The sequence below is a fragment of the Canis aureus genome, chromosome 6 (genome assembly GCF_053574225.1).
Source record: "Canis aureus isolate CA01 chromosome 6, VMU_Caureus_v.1.0, whole genome shotgun sequence".
Classification (NCBI taxonomy): domain Eukaryota; kingdom Metazoa; phylum Chordata; class Mammalia; order Carnivora; family Canidae; genus Canis; species Canis aureus.
In genome coordinates this window covers 58464623-58489880 of record NC_135616.1, presented here as the reverse complement: position 1 = coordinate 58489880, position 25258 = coordinate 58464623, and the positions used below count along the sequence as shown (strand labels likewise).

The 25258-nt window shown below is 45.0% G+C and overlaps 1 protein-coding gene and 1 long non-coding RNA gene across 10 annotated transcripts in view; one reads left to right on the top strand and one right to left on the bottom strand.

Annotated features, from left to right (window-relative positions):
• The window catches only part of LOC144316194 (uncharacterized), a 28802-nt gene extending 24251 nt beyond the window's left edge, over positions 1-4551 (bottom strand). For 3 of the 5 annotated variants that reach the window (XR_013382045.1, XR_013382046.1, XR_013382044.1), the window contains exon 1: positions 4153-4551. This is a non-coding gene — a long non-coding RNA (uncharacterized LOC144316194). Of the gene's footprint in view, positions 1-1491; positions 1830-3673; positions 3747-4152 lie in introns of those variants that run through there. The other 2 variants (XR_013382048.1, XR_013382047.1) reach the window with 2 other exon arrangements.
• Positions 1-25258, top strand: part of ASTN1 (astrotactin 1) — a 299363-nt gene that overhangs the window by 164583 nt on the left and 109522 nt on the right. The gene's annotated exons all lie outside the window — the stretch shown is intronic.

Below are 25258 nucleotides of genomic sequence, written 5' to 3'. Positions count from 1 at the left end.
ATAGCTGTCATTTATTAAGTATGTAGTGCTGGACTCAGTCTTTTGGTTTTTTTTTTTTTTTAAATATCACTAATCTTGATAAAAATCCTATGAATTGGTTAAGAGGTGAGTAGTTAGTAGTGTTTCTTCTACCTACAGTTTCTGTGAAAACAATTTTAATAAAAATAATCTTAAGGTTTTCATTTCTAGGTTAAGTATTTTGGGTTCTTGTGCAAACATTCATGCTGTAATTATTTTTTTGAAATTTTAACCTCATATAATTTCGGAAATTGGAGAGCAAACATTTTGTCACTACACATTTGTTTTTTTACTTTATTTTTTTTCCTTTTTATAAAAGGAATGCATATAACTGGTAAAAATCTAGGGGAAAACACACACACACACATACACACAGAGAGCAGTAAAAAGAAGAAAACCTAAGCCACCTGAAATACCATTCCCTGGAGGGAACTCAGTCTGACCTTTTGTTTTGTTTATTTAGGTATAATCCTTTTTTTTTTTTTTTTAACAAAAATTGCATCATTGTTTGTTGTAGCTCTTGCTCTGTTTTATACAGACACATGCATGCACACACATATGCATATACATATGTATGTATAATAAGGACAATGCTGGGGATCCCTGGGTGGCTCAGCGGTTTGGCGCCTGCCTTTGGCCCAGGGCACGATCCTGGAGTCCCGGGATCGAGAGTCCCGCATTGGGCCCCCGGCGGGGAGCCTGCTTCTCCCTCCTCTGCCTCTTTCTCTCTCTCTGTGTGTCTATCATAAGTATAAATAAATAAATCTTTAAAAAAAATAAGGACAATGCCTATTATTATTTGAGGCTCAGTAGTATGGTGGCCGTAGTCACAGAGTTGTGAATGGAACTTGTTCTTGTTGCCTGATGCCGACATCTAGGTTCTTATTAAACCATGATGTAGCTCAACAATAGGAATAGTCTTTTTCCTCCTATGGTCTCCTTTCCACCAAGCTTATTAACCTTTCTACAAGGTTTTCCACATCAAGAGTAGCCTTGTTTGCTTGAGGAGGAGATACAGCCCAAACTAGGCTTTCTAGTCAAGATTGCCCTTTGGACCTAAGACCCAGATTTCAGTTGTGCAGGACCTTGGACAGCGCTCAAAGCCCCAGGGCCAGGCTAGCCTAATTAGCTCTAGAGGTGGAGGCTCCCATGGGGCTGCCCAGACCACAGTTCTCAGCATGAACTTCCTTCCAGGGACTCCCTTGTTTATAACCTCAGGAGAAGGGTGACTGTAAATGGAGTGAGTGCTCACTATTTTGGGATAGTCAAAAATGGGAACATAGTCTACAGTGAAAGCCTACCTGGAATAGAATTAACAGCAGTGTGATGAGCCATAGTACTTTGCATGCCTAATATTATAGCACTCCCCACACGGTGCCCTTCAAGTGCTGTGGTAATAATACTGATATTAGTGTTAGTAATAATAATAGCTGACACTGACATAGCTCTTGTGATGCACCAGCCACTCCTCAATATTTTTTATGTATCAACACATGTAATTCTCATTTCAATGCTACAAAGTAGAAACTATTATTGATGGCCCCATTTTACAGGTGAATCTCTTGAATGCTGCAGCAATATTGAGAGTCTCAGAGGCAAGAAAAGAGACTCTTGAGGTCCATTAAGAGAACTTTCTTGTGTCCAATCCCTCAAGGGCTAAAGAGTCTCTAAATGAAATGGAAACTGGAGAGAAGCCGCAGTTCAGCCTTGTGGCTCTGGGGGCAGGGAATCCATGAGTTGATGCCTGGATTAAAACGATGACACGTTATGTAGTCTGTAGTTAAGCATCTCTTTCAGAATGATGGAGAGTCCTAGGAAAAGCGACAAGTCACTAGAGGGACCTTGCTGGGAACCTAAATGCAGTAAATGCCATTAGCTGCTGCACAATCCAGGTTTGAATAAAAGCACTCCCAACACATCATGGGGGCCCCAAGCTGGTATCTGTCTGACAGGGGCAGACGTCTGCTACTGGCTGCTCTGTGCTGTGGCCAGTGTGGAACCATGGCCACGTACTCAAGTCTAGATGGCCCATTACTGTACCAGGGGGCATGGCACAGACTAGATCATGGACTCTACACATGGATTGCATTTACTCATCTCCAGCACAATCGTGGGAGAATAAAACACCTAGTCAGATCCTTATTGTAGACAAAGATTTCAGAACTTTTACTCAATGTGTTGGGAGTGGCATTTTCATGTTTGAGGGATGGGTCCATCCATCTTCCCCAAGCTACTTGGCCTAGGAAAAAGGTTGTCTGGAATATGTTCAAAGGTTTTTCTTTCCAGGGATAGGCTTGGGTATCATTAATTGGACTTCACTTAATAGTCTTGGTGGAACCATTTCATCCGAGCTGGGAGGATATGGATACCTCACCTCCAGGAGGATTAATGTTCACCTGCTCACATTTTTATCTGTATAGGGCAACAGAGCATAATAGGAAGAGCATATTGTTGGACTCAGACAGAGTTGGGCTTAAATCTCATTTCTTCTATTTAAAAGCACTGTATTTGGGGCTGACTTCCTAACTTTTTTGAGCTTTAACTTCCTCATCAGTAAAAACAGGAATAACAGTACCTACTTCATAGAGTTGTTGTAAGGTTTATGAGGAAAACATAAGTATAATATGTTGTACTCAATAATGTCAAATAAAATATGTAAGCTCTCAATAAGTGGTGGCACTGAGTTTTGCATTGGTCATGGCCTCATGTATGTTCTTTGAACTACCACCAAATGATGTGATCTTAATGTCAATTTGGCAAGTTGGGTTTAGAATAACCTACTGTTAGAATGGAAATTTCACTAAGGCACAAACAGTGGCTTGTATTTCATTATATCATCATATGCTAAGACACTGTATCTGTTACCTTGTTTAAATATAATGTATAATATTCGCTGAGCGCTTTCTATGTGAAGGCATTATTTGTAAATGCTCTGAGTGTTCAGATCATTTCTTTCTCACATGATGCAGACAAGGAAACCATGGCACAAAGGGCCCGATGACATGCTTAAGAGGATATGGCAGGAATGGATGGCAGGAGATGGAATGACCCCAGCAGTCTGATCCTGTGTCCAGGCTCTCAGTGTGATGGATGAGGACAAGTATGGCCACAGTGTGGCCTCTCAGGATAGGCCTTCCCAGCACTCAAGGCCCCCACATTTGTTTCCAACCTGATTGAATTGCTTGCCTCCTGACCATACTTCTATTTTACCTCACACCCTCCCTACTTTTACTCAGGACCCATCCTCCCTTCCAGTTACTTCCACTATCACCCTCCTAGTTAATTCTATCCACTCTACAAGGCCCTGCCCAAATATCTGCTCATCCATAAAACCTTCCCTCATTCCCCACTTGGAAGCCGTCTCTTACTCCTTTGGGCTGCCTCAAAACTTGTGGCAATTGCCACATTGTGCCCTGTTATTTCTACCCCTAGATAGGTCTTGACCTCTTTTAGACCATAAGACCTTTGAAGCAAGGGCTAAATTTTGAGCCTCAGTCTCAAGTACACAACTTTCTTGTATACTGTAGGTACTCGATAGGAATGGAATAGCTACTGGTGAGATTTCAAGCATTATGAGAAATGGACTAACAGGGAAATTTATGTTGGGGGCAGGCAGGAGAGAAGGTCTTGATACCACTCACAGCACATCACTTACACTGAGGACTTCCTCTGTACCAAACACTCTGTCCAGTCTTCACAACAGTTTATAAGGTGCAGTCCACTAGGAGCTAAAATATGAGAAGAACTGAGTCCATCGAACATTGATTAGGACTGTACAAGCAGATCCCCTAAATCCCTACCCACTTCCCTTGGGCAAATTACTTAAACTGTCTGTGCTGTAACTTCTCCTCCTGTGAAATGGGGATGATAATAGTAATACCTACCTCATAAGGTACAGAGAAGTAAATGAGAATCCTGGAAAGCGTGAATATCTAATGCATGGGAGTCAGCATCAGGCATCATGATACCTGCCAGGGAGATGGTTTTCAGGAGGGATGTCTTGCTTCCATTATTTAAAATCTCTCCATTTTGCCCACTGACCAGCAGTTCCTGCTCAGCCTGGGTTTTTTGTTTGTTGGTTGGTTGGTTTGATTTGGTTTTAACCCACCTACCCCCCCACCCTCTCAGGCTCACCTTTATCAGCATCAAAGCAGTTATCCTGAAGACACACCTTGCTTTTCAAAAGCATTGTCTCCCTTTCACAAATCGTGTTTTTTAGTGGGCAGAGGAGGGTGCTGTTGGACATACAAGCCTACACTCAAGCCTCTTCCTAATTACACTGCAGTCAGATTTTCCACGCAAGCCCCTAGCGTGGCAGGATGCCCTCTTTGAAGTCATTAGTCTTCACAGCAGGGAGAACACATCATCAAAGACTCCGTTTCCCAGCAACCCCTGCTGTGCCCTTGTGCACCAGAGGATTGCAGAGGGAGAGAGCAGAGCCTACAAGTGCATTAAGTCTGCTCTTCTCTCCTCTGGCCCTGAACTGCGATTCCTTTGAACTGAAGCCCAGGGAGAGGGCTGGTGATGCTATCGCAGAACCTTTCCCCATTCTTTCAGTTTCAACCAGTTTAGCAATTAAACTTATGAGGGCCAGGGATACGGAATGTAGGACATGGTTAAAGTTCCAGTTGGTAATCTAAGGCACCATGGGATGGGGGTTGGGAAGGGAGACAGTGGCTGTGAGGCTCCAGATATTGAAAATGTACTTGATAATGACTATGAGGAATCTGTGGTGAAGTTAAAATTCTGTGTGTGTATGTGTGTGTGTGCGCACTCACATGCACAGAAAGAACAGCAAGAGAGTGAAAGAGAGGAGGAACGAGAGACCTCCATCCACTTTGATCAGACAAATCTGGATTTTTATCCTGGCTTTGCCTCTTACCTGCCTGTTTCTGACTTTCAGTTTCTTGATCCCTTCGAAGTTCAGTGCCTATTGCCACTGAAATAATATTTAACAAAAACACTGACTTAGACCTAGATTTTAAGTTTCAGCAGGAACCTGGGCCTTATTTCAGCAGTGATGTCCAAGGACTCTGCCTAGACTCACCTGTCTGTGGAAGATCAGGTGGTGGAGCCCCATCATGGATTCCTTTTTTTTTTTTTAAAGATTTATTTATTCATGAGAGAAACAGAGAGAGAGAGAGAGGCAGAGACACAGGCAGAGGGAGAAGCAGGCTCCATGCAGGGAGCCTTGATGTGGGACTCGATCCCGAATCTCCAGGATCATGCCCTGGGGCTGAAGGCGGCACTAAACCGCTGAGCCACCCAGGCTGCCCCCCCATCATGGATTCTTAACTGGTGGAGGGGACTATTTGAGTCTGGATCTTCGGGGGCCATACAGAGGATGATGGAGGGATGCCTCAGTGGGCTCCAGCGGTGAGTGTCTCCCCCTCACCACCCTGATGTTTATCACACTGCCAGTGTCTCAAGCCAGCTATTTATCCTTCACCTGTGTCACCATCATAGGCTTCTCACCTGGCTCCCTACTTCCAGACTTGTCCTCAAATTGGTCCTCTTTAGCCACCAAAAGATCTACCCAGAGGAGCTATTCACTTTATACACTGTCCCAAAACTTACCAGTGAAACCTGTGGCCCTACAGAATAAATTTGAGGCTTTCTGAGTTGACCCCCAACCCTTTTTGACCTGGTTCCGGTCAACCCCATCAGTCGTATCATCCAGTATCTCTCTGCTGGCTTGTTATGTTCCAATGACATTGAATCTACTGTCCAGCCTGTGTGTGCATCACGCTTATCACATGCCTGGGCATTTGCTATGGGGTGTGCTGTGCCTGGTGTGGCTTTTCCCACTCCCTTCCCAAACCCACTCCCAAACTTTCCTGGCTATTCCCCCACTTACCCTTTAGGTCTGCATCCAGATAGCCCCCTCTAAGATATCTAACTGGTGCTACCCAGCATTTACAGAGGGTTCTTCTTCTGTGACCCTGGGACTCCCCATGCATATCTCTGCCATTGTTTTCATGCCATAAAATAATGATCTGATCATTCTAATAATCTGCTTTGCTAATCTGCCTTGGCCCCTGCTACGCTACCTTGCAAGTTCCTCAAGTTCAGGCCTATGTCTTATTCATCATTGTAACCCTATGGTGTTTCCTGTCACATTCAGATTAAACACCAAAAACTTGTTTGTTGAATGAATAAGTGAATGGTTGCCTGTAAGGTTATATATGCAAATTCTGTGTAAACCTCTACATGATTTTCTCAGTGCATTTCTTGGCACTTAAGTCTCTTTATCCACAAAAGAGAAATCAGCTTATTTATATTTAATATTTGGCATGGTGTTCTCTTCTGAGTTAATTCATTTTTCTTCCAAGCACCACTAAAAGCGGTGCATGTTCATGATTCATTCATTTGAAAAACATTTATCAGTGACTTTCCATGTCTCAAGGATCATGTTAGGTGCCTGAAAATAAAGGAGATGAATAATCATAGCCAACAGTCATGTCGGGTTTATTATGTGGGAGGCACTGTTCAAAATACTTAACATCAACTCATTTAATCTTTACACCAGCTTTATGAAGGAGATACTATTGCTATCTACCCTCATTTTACAGTTAAAGACATTGAAGGACATAGCCTGTCCTAGCCTGAGTACTCCTGAAATGAAGCTTCAATATGAAGGCTTTGTAGGAAAGATCAATCCCAAGCGAGCAGAGTGAGGAGGGGAGAGATAATTGAGACAGGAAGGAGGAGAATCAGTGCCAAGTGTGACATTGGTAAGCTGGCCACAGTTTTACAAGAAGCCAATTTTGGACACACAGGATGTAGTATAGATAGATCTTGTGGAAATTTGTATCTCTAGACAGCCCATGAGGGTGGAGGATAGGCAGGATGGGAAAGAAGTATATCTGCTAGTTCTTTCCAGTTTCTTGGTTCTCACAGGGGTACTAATTTCTGTGAGCATCCACAAAGTTAGAATGAATGGAACCCATGCTCTTCACTTTCTTCTCACCTCCCCTCCACCACATACACATAGGTTGCCACCCAGGTGAGTCTCTAATGGAGGTCAACCTCCAGTGAGGAAGTGAGAGATCTCCATTAGAATTATGAAAATTAAAAAAAAAAGAATTATGAAAATTCACATTTGACATAAATCAATGTACAAAGTGTAGGAGGTATAGGATATGAGAGAGTTGCGTTTAAGAAAGTTGAAAGCTGACTGTAAATACAGTCCATTGAATGAATGACTGAATGATGAGCACGTTGAGATGAATCAAAGAATAAGAAGGCAGCATCCCAAAGACTAAGAACAGAGTGGTCCTGATGTGGCTCCACTAATAACCAGGGTGCTGATGCGAGTTGCCTCAGCAAGATGACAAGCTGGAGAGTCCCCACTGACCCGGGTCAGGCCACCCAGTGCACACACATGAGACAGATGCATCCAGACTTTATAGCAGGGGTGTTCTGGAAGGAGAGTGTTTCTGGGAGAGCTCCTAGGTTCTTTTGGCGACAGGGGTGGACAGTGTTCAAGGATAAATACCTTGCTGCTATTTACCCCTAACAACCGTTCCAAAAACCTATCCCAGGACCTTCTTGGTTTTGCTCAGTTCCTAGTTTTTGCCACAGTGGATTTAAAAGACTTTTCCCTTGGGTTTCCTTGCACCTGCACAAAGGCACATGAGAGCTCAATTTGGTGCCATGCTGACATTCTTGTCTGTTTTCCTACTGGACTGGACAGTGGTGGGAAACTCCTTGAGGACACAGACTGTACCTCTTATTGGCTCTGTGTTGATCTTTTTGTGTTTGCAATGCCTCAATCTCTTACTCATACAGTAGGTGTTCAATAAACATCTAATCAGTGCCAGAATTAATGAATAAATAGTACCAGGTGGTTGATAGTTACACCCTGGTCATTTTTCAAGAAGGAAAAGTAATAAATTTTTCTTGCCTTTCTGAGCCTCCTTCTTTTCCCGAACCCGCCACCAAAGTAATAAGGGATGAGAGAGATTGCAACAAAGATCATCTTAAAAGAGATACTAAATCTTATTGGAAAGAGAGGAAGGTAGACAAAGGTTTCTTTTGCTATTTCATTCTAGACAGTTAAGAAGGATCCTTTCTGATCCTCATCTAGTCTGCCTTTTCTTGGCAGAAGCCATAGGGTCCCAAATGAATTTGGATGCAGAATTCTCATTCTCTCAGCTGGTATTTGTGACTCATTCACAATATTCAAGGCATATGTTTTTCCTAAAGACAGGGTTTAACCCAGGAGTCACTTCTCTGGTTATCTTTCAACTCCTGCAAGCCGTATTTAATTGTATAGAGGATAAAATGAATCTGTTTGGGATCTACTTCATTTCACTTGTTTAGGTCCAAGGTTAAATGCTGGGGGAGTGATCTGATTGGTACAAAGAACAGCTGTCATTTCTCTGCCTGCCAAGGACCTTACCTACCCTTTACTTTCTTGGCTCCTAGTGACATACAGGGCGATGTGGGACACCATAGCAACCTTTCAGGGGTTCCACGAGATGTTTTAAATTGTCAGAGGAAACAGGAATGCCTGTTAAATACCCTACTTTCTATTTTCAATATAGGGTTGTTGTTTTTTTTCAAATCACCATTGAGTTGTTATGTCAATAATAATACTTAAGTTGTTTGGACCTAACTACTTAATAAATGAAAATAGTAGCTATTTCTTTGGACCTGGAGGAGCTGTGAAACTACTATGCCACTTTGGGTCTGAGGAGCCCAGCAAATTTGGGAGCCTCTCCTTACTTCCTACAATGTCCTTAGTAAGGCAGGCATTATTTTCTCAAGTTTAGCTCTGAGGATAGATACTAAGGATCAGAGGAATTAAGTAAATCACTACAGGGTCAAATAGCTTGTAAGTGGTCAAGTCAAGATTTGAACCCAAGACTGCCAGATGCTGAAGTCTGCGAGCCTCCACAAAGGCACTGTGGTGCAAAGTTCATGAAGACCAGATTTTAGACTGACCGAGTTCATATGGGCTTTGGCAGTAATTCAGCTCAGCTTACGACCTGCCCAGAGCACATCACTGATTAGTAAGAGGAGTCCGTCTAAGCGGCATCTGGTGTCCTCACTCTGACTTAGTTCTGCATTATTTCCTCTCGCTATACACTTCTCCCTCTTCCCAGCCTTGGCCAGCCACGCGTTCTTGCTCTCCAGTGTTCGTGATTGAGACGATGAAGGTGCTTTATCACCTGAAGCACAGAGAAGTGAGGTGCTTTGGGGAGGAGTGCCCTGACTAATTATGGCCATGAAGGGTTTGGTTTACAGGGAGAGATGAAAAGAACAATCATGCACTGTGTAATTTGGATAAAGCAAACGCAAATGGGATGTGGCGTCATCTGTTAATATCTAAGCGGTATAAATGTCAGAGGAAAGGGCAGGGAAGTTATTTAGGGGATGTAACTAGGAAATGCCATAAGAGGGAGAAAGAAGTTAGGCTGAAAATGGGATGTTGATATTTATTTATTGGCCAGTGCGAGGAGGGGCGGTGGAGGGCTCTGCATTGCAAGCTTTATGTAAAGTTGGATTGGACAGAGCACTCTGGAAATACCTGGTGACACTGTCCCCCCTAGGGATTTCCTAGATAATTTTCTCTATTAGGAATCTTCATGGTTCTTTAACAACCATAGTTCTTCATTTGTCTTCCACTGTGTTCTTTGCCCTTTCTCTGTTTTCCCTTCCTGTTCATTTATATCCATTCCAGGCTCTTCTTCCCATTTTTTTTTTCCTTTTTCCCTCTTACTGCCTTCTGTCCCCTCATCCTCACAGTCACTTTTGATTTGCCTTTTCTCCCCCCTCTGGTTATTCGCACCCGCCCATCTTCCTCCGCGTCTTTCTCTGGTACCTGGCGTGTTCCAGGTTTCCGGGCCATTGCTCTTCCTCTCTCTTCTTCCAAAATAGAAGACGAAATTTGCCACTCTGACAAAGAGAACAAAAGCAGCGAGTCCCTGCCCAAGTTACAAGGACAGCATTTTCTCTTTTTAGGGGGTTTTAATTTTAAAAGGAAAAAAAATGCAGCCTCTTCTCCCTCCCCCTGCTGTGCATTCACTGCTTTCTGGGCTGGGAGCGTCAGCTGAGGGACAGCCAGATAAAAAGCCACTCCTCGGTTCTGATCATTTCTGCTCTCGTGTTTCCTTCCAGCCTCAGCTCCTTTTTAGTGCATTTTTTTTGGAAATCCAGGCAGAAACTGGTAGCATTAGCATTTTTAATAAAGGACGCTGGAGAAGAGAGAGGCAGCTCAAGGAAGCTGAAGCAGGGAAGATGAAGCCCAAATCCACTGACAGTCGAAACTGCCTTTTGGAGCTAGGGTGCTCTGGGCGGGGGCCGGGGGAGGCAGACAAGGGAAGTGGTCGTCTTAGGAGAAGCATTCAGGCTGATATAATTGGAGCTTTGAGCACAAGCGGTCACAGTTGGGAGGTGGGAAATTGCTGTGCTAGATTGAGTTTGGCTCAACTTGATACTGAGGCCCGGCATTGTGAAATGTTTTCTAATTTAGCTCATTTTCCCTGTCTTCCTGGAATGAGCCATTATTCGTCCATTACCGGTGAAAATCATGGTCCTGGCTAACCCCTTGTCTTCTTTTCTCTTCTTCTTCCTCCCCCTGTGCTCCATAGGAAGGGAGAAGAAATAAACAGGAGGGAAGGGGCTGCACCTATTCTTGCTTTAGAAAAAGCTTGGAGACCCAGAGTGGCTGACATCATCTTTACCTATTTCATTTTTCCAGGGATACGAATGCAAAAGTTTAATGGAGTTGCTAGGTTTATGTTTTGTCTGGTAGACCATTGTACCTCTGCAGGATGAAGCTTAATTGGCTCTTTTGCTACCATTGAAAAGGAGAAAAAATGTCTCCTTGCAGAGGTTACTGTTCTGTAAAGAAAGTGCCAGTGATTAGATCTAATGCCTTTGACAGCTGGATAAAAAGTTGCTAAATAAGAGTAGATTGGATGCATAAACCTGGAGTCAATCAGAAAGTGATACAAATCCCAAACACCAAAATGAACTGTCTTACCACAGTATTCTTCTCCTGCCACACTTAACAACCCTAAGCGAGTATAATAGTGGCAAATCTACTTTACTTTCCCAAATCCAGTGCCATCGAGGGCCAGGACGAAGTCAAAATTGGGGCACTACCCCTTGCTATTCCTGGGTTTCAGCCAATGAAATGCTTAAGACTCTCTGTTGGTCAAGCATCAACTTTGATGATTGTAGACATTGTGTATTCCCGATTGTTCAAAGCCCCACAATTCCAACAGAAGAGTGACTGTCACAGCCAATGTCCCTTAGACATGAGATCAATCGTTTTAGCCTCGTCCGAACAGACAAAAGAACGTGTGTATTTGTATAAACAGTTAGTTGCATCTGGGCTCTGCATCATAATGCTGAATCTTGATTTCCTTCATCAGTGAGTTATTCCTCTTGCCTTTGCAGATAGCCATGGTGCGGTATTGGTGCCAGGCGTATGAATATACATATAATTATTAACTACAACTCTGAAAAATTGCCAACCTCTTTAAACCGGAGTATCTTTGGAGAGCGCAAAGAGGCAAATGGAATTGTATTTCTTAAATTCCTTCAAGGAATAAGTGCTGCCTCCAGTCCTCATATCCAAGGGTAGAATTAACATCCGTCGGAGACGCTCAAAAACATTTCAGTTTGGATGGAATGTAGGCTTATACCCAGAGCCAAGTTTTCTTGAAGGAGTCAGGAATTAATTTGGAAATTGCTTTGTGACTACACCTAGGGAAAAGAGGTTTTGTTTTTGTTTCTTTAATGTCCCTTAATTTGCAAATAACCTCAAATGAGACCTTGGTCTCCAGCTTTGCCCACATTAAAACCATCCTGGACAAAGGTCAGACATTTAAGCATCTGAAAGAGAAGGTTTTTTTCTTTTTCTTTTTTTTTTTTCCCCCAGTAGCATCCTCTGCAATTCCTACCCCTTCCTGGAGCTTTTGGCAGGGTCTTTGATTCCCTTCTGTTACTAGACTGACTGTTTTCCCTGGGTGATCTCCCCCTCTCCCAGAGAATCAGACATGATCTGTATGCTTGTGTTTTCTAAATCTGTATCTAGCTCAAATCTCTTTCCTTGGTTTCGGGCTCCATTTCCAACCACCTTCTGGTTATTTGCTCATGGATTTCCTACGAGTATCTCAAATTAACTTGTCCAGCATTGAACCTGAAACCCACACCTGCCCTGCTACCTGCTTTCACTCCCACAATTCTCGTGTGAAGAATTGTATAAATGGCATCAACAATCACTCAGTCTCCCAGATGAGAAACTTGGAGGTTGTTCTCCATGACCCTCCTCCCACAATTACCTTCTGCTCTCTCTCTTTCACACACACCCTGTTAGTCTCCAAATCCTCTGTTCGTCTCAGAAATATCTCTTAAACCCAGCCGTTCCTCTCTATTCCCAAAGCTACAGCCTTCCTCCAGGACGATCCATTACCTTTGACAATTGCTAACATCTTACTAACTGCTCGCATTGCCATTAGGCACCTGTTGAGAGGGAGGGCAGATGAGAAGGAAACAACCTGCAAATTAGAGGATGTGCATGATAGGCAAGCTCCTCTGGGCAGTGGATCTGTTGGGAAGAGGCACAGAGGAAAAGAGTGAAAGGTAGGCAGGGGCTAGAATGCTTTGAATTGCAAATGAGGGGTCTTGATCTTACTTAGTAGAAAATGAGAAGCCCATGGAATATATTTTGAGCAAGGGAGGGGATGATGCAGATGATATTTCAGGAAGGCACAGAAGGCATTAATGCAGGGAGCTGCAGACTATCATCCTCAAGCCAAAGCTGGCCTGCCACCTATTTTTGTAAATAAAGTTTTATTGGAACATGGTTGTACTCATTTGGTTGTGTATTGCCCATGGCTGCTTTCCTGCTACAAAGGCAGAGTAGAGTACAAATGCAGTAAGAGACCATACGGCTGCAAAGCCAAAAATATTTTTTATCTGGCCCTTCACAAACAAGTTTGATGACTCCTACAAAAGATCAAGGTTTCTTACACTTAGCACTATGACATTTTAGGCTGACAGTTTCTTGTGGGAGCTGAGGGTTGTCCTATGTGTTGTAGGATATTTAATAATGTCCCTGACCTCCACCAACTCCCTAGTTGGGACAATCAAAGGAGTTTCCAGACACTGCCCCATCCGGAGAGGAGGTTGACATGCCGCCCACCCCATTAGATTATGGTGTGACCAGCAGTGTAGGAAGCAGTTTAGGAGGCCAGTCAGCAGGTAAGGGTGATGACAGTGATACTAGCAAACACTTTCAGAGTGCTTAGCATATGGACTTTACGTTTATTAACTCCTTTAATCTTTCAACAATCCTATGAGGTCGGTACTGTTTTATCATTAGTATCCTGTAAGGTGAATACAATTGTTATCATTGTTTTATATCTGAGGGAAGGAGACCCAAAGGTAAAGTGATTTTTCTCGAGGACACCCAGGGAATAAGGGGTAGAGTAGGTTTTGAACTCAGGTCATCTGGCTCCTGAATCCTCATGCTTAGCCATGAGATCTTACTGAGTGATGTGAGCAAAAGACTTGATGTGCCCTGGTAGCTTAATGAATATAGGAATGGTTAAAAGATAAACATTCTGAGCTCCCTCTTCTTCTCCACTTCCAAGCCATTTACTTCCCTCTGACCTCAAACAGCTAGAGAATCTCTTGAGGTTTCTTTGCACCTTGAAGTTGCTACACCCAACTACCATCCTATTCCTCACCCCCCCATGCACCTCCCCCCCCACACATAGATGTACATGGCAGACACAGGACACCTTCCTTTGGACTGTCCATATCATCATGGTCACGTTCTCTGCGTGTTGCTATTCATCATTCCATCTTCCCTCCTAAGTAGTGATTTTGTATTCATTCTTACGAAGAGATCACAACCCCTTTCCTGCGGTTCGTCACCATCTTCAGCTTTATTTCCCGTTTGGACCTTGGCAGCAGTTCTGTGACCCTCCCGATCATTCTGTCCACAGAGAGCACACATGTTGTGAAGGCAAATGGGCGGGAGGAGAGTCTGGGAAAATTAAATAAGCTGGAAGGTGTTCATAAAGGGAGACGATCCTTCTAGGGACAAAAGAGCAGGCTTGAGTCTCAGCTTCAGAGGCGGCACTAGGAGCCGGGTCTCAGCTGTTGTCCCTGGAAACCTGTCAACTAATCCTCCCTGCTCACAAGCCTGCTGAGTTTATCCGGGCTTGCTTCAAGGTGAAGGTTGGGGTTGGCCATCTCTGCAGTGAGAAGAGGAAATTCCCTGTCTTCCTCAGGCATGGCAGGTCCTCTTTTATTCAGAAGATAGCATGGATGGAGAGAGAAAGAGAGAGTGTGTGTGCGGGGTGTGTGTGTGTGTATTTGAGAGAGGGAAGCAATAAAAAGGCTGGACTCAAGATTAGGATTTGGAAGTAAATTAGCCCAACTAATGAAGAAGGGTCTAGTAGGTATACCCTAAAGGGAGAGGATGGAGTGGTTGGTACTCATCCAAGTAGGGAACCTGGTGACACCCAGAGCTTTGGGCAGAGAACTGAGGTGCTTGGGAGGAACGGGTGTCTGCTAGCTGCTCCCTGGCTTGGGGCAGATCCCAGGGAGCTGCCACGTGCAACGGCAGTAGCAAGGAATGGCCAAAGCAGGAGCTCAGACTTCAGGTCTTCTAGTCCACTCAGCCAAGCCCAGATTCCTTGTTCTTTTGGGACTGCCAAGTGTGTGAGGGTGCAGTGACTGTCAGGAGCAGGGGTCATACAGCAGAAGTAGGAAGCTGCAGTGGTTTTGAGACCTGGGAAGAGGGGGACCAAAGAGGGGGTGAGGGAAGAAAAGCATGACAAAGCAGGGGTAGTGGGGCAGCCCAGGGCACAACAGGGCTGGAGGACGACAGCACACAACAGTGGGGACCAGAGAGAGGACTCTGCAGGGTAATGCAGGGGCTCTGGGTCCTCCTTGCTGAGATCTCCTTGCCCAGGGAAAAGGCTTTTCATGTGATCTACACTTTATTTTCCTCCTAGGAGGGGAGAGGGAGTGAGGGCCTTGGGTGTGCACAGGACAGTTGGTTTCTCCAGGCTGGGCAGGTGTCAGCAGGGCAGAAGTCCCCAGGTGTGAGGCAGAAAGTGAGAGCTTAGGAAGGCAGGGCCACACTGTTCCTTCCTCACCATTGCATGAAAGCTGGACTTAAGGGCTGTGTGAGAGGGAGCCCCACCCCCACCCCAGGACACTGGCCAAGGCTGGATTTCTGTCCGGGGGAGTTACTGGGAAGAGTTCTCCCCAGGAACAACAACTATGAGGGAATGAAAGAAGCAGATTGGGCAGAGGGAGATGCTCACCTGCCAGGTGGTGACAACAGAGGCCTTGCCAGTCCTTCAGGAGCTGGGACAGCCCTTTAGAGATGTCCCTAATTGAGGCAAAGGGATTGGACTTTTGATCCCCACGGGGCCAGTCCCTGGATGGGAACCTACCCAGAAAAGGAGGCCTACCTGAGACCAAGAAGCTCCCTTCAGCTGAGGGTACTGCCCAGAATAGTGTCAGGCATGGTCCATCGGCAGGTACACTCCCAGTGCTTGGGGGGTGAGTACCCAGGTCCTGAAGCAGGTGTCTGGGTGGTGGCCCAGTCGTGCACAGCAGTAGGTAGAGTGGTAAGACACCGGCATTCGCGTCGACATCTGCCCTAGGTGCATGACTCGTGAGGAGTCTGTGCGCTGGGTCTAAGGTGGCCTGGCTCTGAACTGGTGGGACCAGCGTGTGCAGGAAAGGCTGAGGCTGTCAGGAGGCTGGGGGAATTCTGCTCCATGGTGTGTTGGTCTGCTCAGCCCCAGCTTGCAGGGTTTAGGATTGGGCTGTTCAGTGACGAACTGGACAGGGTCCAAATGAGAGTGACCAAAGATTGCTCAGTCATTTGGCAGGCCTGAGAAAAGCGCCTGGAGGCGTTCAGTGTAGAGAAGAAGTGAAGGGAGGACATGCTAATAACTGTAGCAAGAGAGTTAGCCTTGCTCGGTTTCGCCCCAGAAAGCCAGACTCAGGACTAATAGGTACGAATTAGAAAGAAGAAGATTTTAATTCACATAAGAAAAGTGTTGAATGCTTAACACCCTCTCAAAATAGAATGCTCTGCCGGAGGAGGCAGCGAGGATCCTGTCTTCTGAAATCTCTTGAAATTTGGTTGCTGAGGCCTGCAGTGATTCAGTGGGTTTGCAGTGAGGGACGTGGTCTCTCAGTACTGGATTTTGTGATCACCTAAAACCCAGTTTTTCCCCGAAGTCTGTGATCATCTCAATATTCCCCAAAGGCTCCAGCCCGTCAGCTTCCAGCACGATGGCAGTCTCAGTACCGGGCAACGATTCTCATTTCTGGATGGTTCTAATGGAGGTAAAGGCCTTCCATTTCCTTTTCCCCAGAGCAATGCTTACCATCCCCCATCACTTAAATTGGAGAGAGAGAAAATCAAAAGCCAAATGCTGCAGAATGGCACTTTCAAACACTCCATTCTCCTTGCTGTCTGTGCTGAACAATGACCAAGCCCAGCCTTTGTTCCTGGCTGCTGCACCAGCAGTGTGGAGGGAGAATAAAGACCCCATCTTGGAGAATGCTGAAAGACCCCAGAAATCGCAGAGCTTTCACGGTATCAATGAGGCACGGAGGACAGCCCCCATCCGCCGTTGTGTCTTTCTCTCTCTTGCCTCTGGCTGGGCTCTTACAATCGCTGGACTTCCTCAAGTCTCCACTGGCAGTCAGCTTGACAGAATGGATTACGCTGCGACTGGAACATTCTACAGGGGCGCAATTCAACGGGGGCAGGCCCAGCAGCTGTCATTTGTATGAGTGGATTTGAGGCTGGTAGGAAATGCAGGAGGGACAGCCACAGGGATCTGAAACCTTTTGTTAGTCCCTAGGCCTGAGGCTGCCCAACCACTGTGCCCAAGTCCAAGGTCAGAGCAAATACTTTCCAGGCTTGAGCGCGCGCGTGAGAAAGGCCTGTGTGTGCCGCACAGGGGCACTCAGATGCAAAATGTAGGAAACGTATCTTGAGTTGAAGGGTGAGTTGCCTTCAGCAAAACCTGGCCCGGGCAAGGAAATATTCCCAAAGCCCAAATCAGAAAAAGTTTTGGGAGAGAACAACAACAAAAATCTGTGAATTTTAACCATGTCTGTGGATGTTTTTCATAGGAAAGATAAAGCCTGTGAGTGCAGAATGAGTTAATGCTGCCAAACGGATTAAGAGGAATAAAAATGGTGTTTACAAATATACCAGGGAAAAGAAGCACTTGGGAAAAATAGGTCCATAAATAAGTAAAGGGGATTGAAATCTACTGCGAGTCTAACAAGACCAAGGCGCCGAATTGCTTTTTCCTATCTGTCTTTTACATGAAAAATAACAAGGAAAAACAGGGGGCTGTGATGATTTTCAGTGGGGAAACTCTAACTGTGAGACAGGGAAGGGAGCCCAGTGGGGATGCCGGGGGCACTGGAGGCAGTTCTCTAGGGGCTCTCCATGACCCCTGGCCTCGCCTGAGTGCCACTTCCTGACCTGCCACCTGCCACCTGCCACCTGCCAGCCTGGCCAGCCTTGCTCCAGGCTTGAGCTTCCACGTTCCTGGTGCATCAGCCACATTGAACTACTTGCATTATCCAGCAGAGTGCCTTCTCAGGCTCTTTCCCATTCCTGGACTGGAGCACACCCCCCACCCCCAGCCCCTGACATCACTACTTCCTCCTCCACCACTTTGCCATCTTGGAAGGGTCCAACCTTTCTTCTCTTCCAGTCTCCTTTGCAAATCCCACCTCCTCCTCCTCAACTCTGTAGCTTTTCCTGCTTGCCCTCAGTTTCACCCTGGCACTTTTCCAAACCTCTGTTGCTCACCTTCCTGTCATAAATATATGCATACGGATAATTCTCCCTCTAGATCGTGAACTCCTTATGACCTAGGCCAAATCTCTGCACTTGGTGTTCTGGGCATCTATCTCCGCGCAGGCACAAAGCAATGCTATTGTTCTCTATCCAGGCTGCAAATTAGAATCTCCTTGGATGTACTGAAACGTATCCATGGCCGCACCCCATATCAGACCTATTAAATCAGACCTCTCTTGGTGTTGAACCTGGCCGTGGTATGGTTGGTTGCAAGCTCCCAAGGTGATTCTGATGCCCAGGGAGGCTTAACACCACTAGCACAGGTTCTCCCAAGTGTGATTCCCAGACCAGCAGTATTAGCCTCTCCTGAAGACTTTTAGAAATGCACATTATCCAGCCTAAACCCAGACCTCCTGAATCAGAAGCTCTGAGGCGGGGCCCAGCAATTCGAATTTTAGCAAGCCCTCTAGGGGATTCTGGTGCACGCCGCAGTTGAGAGCAGCTGCTGTACTGGATGCATGCTGATCAGCAGTCACTGGATGGGATGGTAAAAGAAGTCACCCTGATTTATCTGCCCTCAGTTTACATGGTTGTCATTACTTCCCAGAATACATGCAGCTGATGAAGGCATCGGTTTTGGAATCTTGTTCTCTGTCTTCCACCTATTGCTTCTTCTTAAGAATCAATTAACCCATTGATTTATCTGGTCCCTTCGTTGACTGTAGGTTCTTGAGGAGAGGGGCGATGTCTTACTTGACTTTGCTTCCACAGTGATGAGTGCGGCGTTGGACACATAGTAAACCCTCAGAAGTTCTGTGCTGACTGCATGAATGAAGAAACACACACATTCATTGTCCTTCTAACTGACGTCTCACTTTGCTGGTATCTTCCATTTCTTCTCAGTTTTAGGTGATAAACTGTAAGGCCACTCCTTGATGGCAGTCTATTTTAAAAGCATCTCACCATTAAGCTTTTGAACTCTGGAGTTCTTCACAGCCTCCCTGGTGTGTGCTTCCCCCCTTCCATCCTCCCCAAGAGTCTACCCTTTGACTTCATTATTCAATATCCACCGAATCCCCCATTGTCTCTTTCCTGGCTTATATGCCCTCCCGCACCAGCCAACGTAGACCTCACATGAGGCCATTTATGAAAGTACATTCACAGTCACCCCTAATTCCTTGCCACTTTTTGCCCCTGCCACTCCTGCCTGGCCCATTCCAAGTCCCATGATGGCTTTCTGCTTGCTTCTGTGCTGCTCTGTGACTTCCTCAGGATGGAGAGAATCGAGCAACATCACAACCATCTTACTCATCTCTCCTCGTGGGCCAGAACCTTTTCCCTGTCCTCAGGCACCCAGTTCCATCCTGGCTCTGACTCTCAGGCCATAGCCTCAGATCTAATGGAGCAAAGTCAGAGGCCTTACCTTCATTTTGTCTGCTTGTACCATGTCCTTTTCTTTGCCCTTTCACTCCTGTGTTGGAGTGGGTGTGTCGTCAGTGCCACCGAGCTACACTCCTTGCCCCAATTTGTCCTTCGAACTCATTCAATTTCCATAGAATCTTGCCCCCTGGCCAACTCTCTTTTGCGTCTTCTGTTATGCCTGGCCACCTTCTATCCCTTATTCAAACGTCAGGTGATCGCTTGACCCGATTATCTCTCCCTATCATTTTTCTCATTTACTTTGCTGCCTACATTTCTTGAGAGTATCTACCTATTTTGTCTCTGCTTTCATTATCAGTTAATGATGTTGCTATCATTATTACCTTGAACCTTTAAACTCAGTCTGGCAATTGCTGTCTCTAGTCCTCCCTCATATCTCTCTCTCACATATGCACAAACACCGCTCACGGAGACATTGCTCTTTCTAATGTCACACGCATTTGCTTATTTGTAGTCATCCAATCATTCATTAATTTCCTGCACCCTCTCCCCACACACCGCGAAGGTTTGGCTGTGTCTTAGGCTCTACCACTGGCTGTAGAAACCATGGGGAAGAGGGGGGGAGCTCCTGCCCTCGAGGGATGCATGCTCTGGTGGGGAAGGCCCTGGGAGAAGCAAGAAAACACATCACAGAATACTTGCAGAGAAGTATGAAGAGGGAAATACAGAGCTAATCAATGATGGCTGAAGGGAGGGCAGGGCAGAGTCACTTGAAATCTGGAGCCTTGGAGGCTGTATTGGTGTCAAAACTGAGTTCTGGGAAGGTGCCAGCTAGAGCTGGAAGGAGGGCCAGGCTTTCCAGGGCTAGCGCACCCGGATCTTCCTGGCCCATTGTGGGGATCTTTGACGCTCTGACAAGTGTAATTAGCAGGGAAGTGGAGGCTGCTGATGAAATTGGCAAGTCAGAGTTGGGGGGGGTGGCGGCAGGCCACGCAAGGGAACCTTGAGGGCCAGGGCTTAACCTTCTCCTTCTCTGACAGGCTGTCCTTGACCACACACCTTCAAGGATCACATTCCTTCCTTCAGAGCTTTCTCCTCAGCCGTGATTTTATATTCATGAGTGTGAACTCCATGAAGCAGAACCTCACCATCTTTGCTTTTGTTCGCATCGGTATCCCCAGAACACAGAGCTTGGCCCCTGCCAGCTGCTGAATACATACTTGGTGAATAAATGGATGGACGAATGAGTGAATGATCTTACCTCCTTTATCTTCTGTATGGTTTTTGGCAATGTAACGTCTCTGGGCCTCAGTGATCTTATCTCTGAAATAGAGATGGATGGGGATAGTAAAGGACTGATCAGCGGCCATGTGGCTGTTCCTGCTCGTCTGCTCCCCTGGTCTCTTATTTCTACTCCCCTCTCTATGAAAGGCCAGCCCTGCTTGTCTAGCTACCCAATACCCATCTTGCCATAGCTCGTGGTTAAAACTCAGCCTTTTTGATCCTGCCTTCTTACATCTGCCTGGAAATATAGATGTGGATTAGCCCTTCCAACCAGGGTTGCTCAGTGCAGGGTGGAGATGATACATCGAGGTCACAGCAGAGGCTGTGGTACCTGAGGGCACCATGCTCACACCCTGGCTTTGCCATGTGTTAGCTGTGAGAGTTTGGCTAATATTATTGAACCTTCCTGAGCCTTGCTTTCCCCATCTGTGAAATGGGATGAATATAATGCCTATGCCTCGGGGTTTTTATGAGAATTACATGAAATAATAAATATAAACCGCTCGGCTCAGTGGCTGCTGGCAAATGCATGATAAATAATGGCTTTTACTTGATCTGTCATCAAAATTGACAAACCAAATGCCATAGATTGTTTACTTGTCATTCTTATCAGATCGTGATTTGGGACAGGGACCCAGCCTTTGATCTGTGTGTCCCAGTACACTCTATTGTGTCTGGCTCATCAGAGGTGCATAATAACTGCTTGAGGATTGACTCGCTACATTAATGAAGCCCTGGATGGCAGAGAATGTGTATTAATCATTTGTGTGTCCCTCGATGGTGTTTAACAAACTGTTTTTTCACATGGCACTTGGTTAATTATTATTTTTTCGAGGAAATAAATAAATGAATATGTGAATGAGGAATTGAATTACTAGCGAAACTTGCTAAATATATGTTGAACTGAGACAAATTAGTAGATAGGAAAGGACTTTGGGGAAGAGGTACAAGCTCTACACTAAATACAGGTCCTTGATGGGTATTGTGATTCTTCCCTGATTCATTTACACTATCAGTTTCCTTTGACATAAAATCATAAGAATGTAGGAAGCTGCCCCTTCTCCTGCACATCCTCTACCTCTTATCTTTTCTTTTGTGTTCAAGCTGTTGGCTCCCCTACCTCCTCACTGGAACTGAATGTGCATGTCTGTGGAGGAGGAAGAAACCCCAGGCCTGTCCCCTCCTTTATACAGGGAGGTCACACTCAACAGTGAATAGATGTTGAACTGTTTTTCTCGCAGAGATAGATTTGCACGATCCATTACCAAGCTCGGATCCAATGCATCTGTGAGCAAAGATGGGTGTCTAGGGACACGTGACCCAGGCTGTGCCCATAGACAGTATTAGTAAGTGAGACTAACAAGCTTTCTGGAGGATTGAACTCGAGACCCTGGCTGCACTAGCCCAGAGTAAAAATCAACTAACCCTTTAGATTGAGAGTCCAGAGAGAAGTGGAAGAAGGAAACTTCCATTTAGAAAGTGACAACTGTATTTCAGTCATTGTAACTGAAATTATAAATTTATTCATTCATTTAATCTGCTTATAGCCTTGTAAGTAACAGACAACTATTATCATCACCATTGAACAAAAAAGAAAGAGAGGTTTGGAAAGGTTAAATGTCTGGTCAGTTTTGCAGGGCTGGCAAGGAACTCAAATCTCTGCCTTGCACTCACGTGGAAATCTGTCTGACTCCAGAGCCCAGCCACAGATTCTGGGCCATGGGGTGATTTGTGTGAATGATAGAAGGCCTGATGGTGATTTACTTTATAAGGGACTCTGCCCTCCAGGATTCTGTTCTGCAGAACAGCTTTCAGTGTCCAGAGCAGCTGCCAGGAGGTAAAGAGAGGAGGAACAGAGCCATTTCGAGTCCTGGCAGACATCTGACTTCCTTACCCCCAAAGGAATTGTTGAAGCTGGCTGGAGCAAAGTGTGTGATTTTGTGAACATGTGTGCATGTGAAGCAGGGACACATGTATGTGGGGGAGGGCATCTGTCCCTGTATATGCATTTATGAATGCATGAAAATCTCAATGCCGTATAATACTCTTTTAATGGAAACATTGATCCAGTGAAGTCAAAATGACTTGACAGTTAAAAAAAAAAAAACAAAAACAAATGTACATCTTATATAATTGTAATGAGATTTGGAATATCTTAATTCATCAATAAAAGAGCTCAATATGCCTCATCTCTCATTATTATTCAGAAATTTAAGAATGAGTTCCAGTGACTTCTTAGGCTAGGTTGCAATTTCTGTTTTTATGGCAGTCATATTTTGTAGAATGCCAGACTCATTCATAAAGATTGGCTGGGAGTAGGAGTGGGCACCTATTAGGGCAGTGATTCTCAACCTATTGTGTGCTTTACCATCACCCACCTGACTTTTTTAAAATATTGATGCTTAGCTTCACCCTAAATGTTTGAAAGGAGAGCAACTAAAGTTTGAGAACCATGATGCTTATCTGTGAGGGTGAATTTGAGGTACCCCAAAGCTTGAGAGCCATTTGCTAACTGTTATTTATAAAAGATGCAAGCATAAAGGAGCTTCAGTGGCTGGGTCAGTGAGAGAACATTTAAAGAGGAAGACAGATAAGAAAGAGGCTTTAAGACCACTTGGTGTATGCCAGAGCTTCCCTACAAAAACACAGGCAAGAGAGCAGGTCATTCCTCTTGTGCACTATAGACAGTGTCTGCCCCTCCCGTCACTGTACCTGGAAGGCAGTGATGGGCAAGCCTGCCCAATAGGCAGGTGGCATCCCTGCCTGTGGACCCAGTGCTCTCTTGGCACATTTTCTCGAGCACTCCTATACCTCCGATGGTGAGAAGGGGGAGCAAGGTGCAGGAGAAGGTATAGGCTATGCCATCCATGAGAACATGCACCTGTGCCCCTGACTGGCTGTGTGACCTTGCACAACTTACTTAACCCTGCTGAACCTGTGTGCACATTTGCAACATGGGGATAATCACTGTATGGCTAGATAGGTCTCTGGGTGGTTGTGAAATGATTGATGGGTGTGTGGCACCTGAGCATAGTGCCTGCCTGGCATGTGTCAGCTGTTTAATAAATGGCAGTTACTGTTAGCAGCGTTTTCTGACCCATTCAAGATTTCTTCCTTTTACTTTATATAATCCTCAATCCCAGAATATACAAGGGAACTGCAAGTCTGCACCAATTTTCTCCATCTGAGGGCAGATGGACTGTGCATCTGCCCTCTGTGACGACCCTGAGTCACAGAAGCAGGCATTTATCTTTCTCTCCATAAGGTACCTGGTCAGGGTCAAAGTACTGATGTCTCCTGCATGACTTAGAGCCCCTGCTCATGTCTCCTCACTTCCCTCACTCCCTGAAATGCTTTGTGTTGACAAAAAGATTAAGCATGGATTCTATAGTTGTGTATGTATATGTGTTTATATGTGTGCATTCAGCACTCTATGGAGAGACAGAACCAATAGTCTCTAGATGCAAATATAGAAAAAGATTTATTATAAGGAACTGGCTCATGTGATTATGGAGGCTGACAAGTCCCAAGATCTGTAGTCAGCAAGCTGGAAACCCAGGAGAGCCGGTAGTGTAATTCTGGTCTGAATCCAAAGGCCTGAGACCTAGGATAATTGATGGTGTAGCTCCAGTTTGAAGGCCAGCAGGCTTAAAACCCAAGAAAAGGGAATGTTTCAGTTTAATTCGAAAGGCAGGAAAAAAACTGATTTCTCGGTTCAAAGTCCATCAAGCAAGTGGAGCTGTTTCTAACTCAAACGAAGATTAGCTTTTTTGTTCTCTTCAGGCCCTCAATTGATTGGGCGAGGCCCACCCACACAAGGGAGGATGATCTGTTTTACTTAGTCTACTGATTGTGATGTTAATCTCCTCTGAACTACCCTCCTAGAAACACCTAAAATAATGACTGACCTGCTCTGGCTCTCTGGGCACTCTGTGGCCCAATCAAGGGTGGGTCCAATCAAGGCCCAATCAATTTTCTGTTGACACAGAAAATTAACCATCATGGTGTGCATTTGACTTTATTCCCACTTCTTCTGCAATGTCATATCCTTGAATTCCAAAACTGGAGGAAAAGTCTTAACATATTTTTTTCATTATTGTCATTTTCAGAGTCATTTTATATATTTCTAAAATTTCTTCAGGAAAAACCCTTTTCAACATTTAGAACCAGCATTCCTAGTCAAATGTGAATAGTAACAGCTAGCATCTATTCAGAACCTACCTTGTAACAAAGATTCTTGCACATATTTTAGATCATTAATCTTGTGCAGTTGGTGAGGTAGGTACTATTATGATCCCATTTTATAGATCAGGAAACTGAGCCCCACAGAGGCAGGAATTGGGCCAGCTTTCCACTGTTTTATCTTTCATTGAGATTCATTTCTGTAAAGTGGACACATGCATATACACACAACATATAGAATAAAAACTTCAAAAAAACTGATTTAAAATGAATAATCAAAGATTATCATGATCTGAGGCTTATTTATACACACTTTGTTCAACAATGTAAAATTCGTATGGAATATGCTCTACTTTATGATTCTCATTCTACATATCAAGAACTTGAGACTTTAGGGCACATTTATTTGCTTGAGGCCGTACTAGCAGAAGGGAGTTTGGATTTGTAACTTCTACCTGGGGCTCCTTCCCTTATGTTTCCACTGTCTATAAGATCTCAAAGGATTATTTGGAATAGCAGCATGCTAGATGGAACACAAACTGTTCCTGCCTAATTACTGGAAGAAGGGCCAAG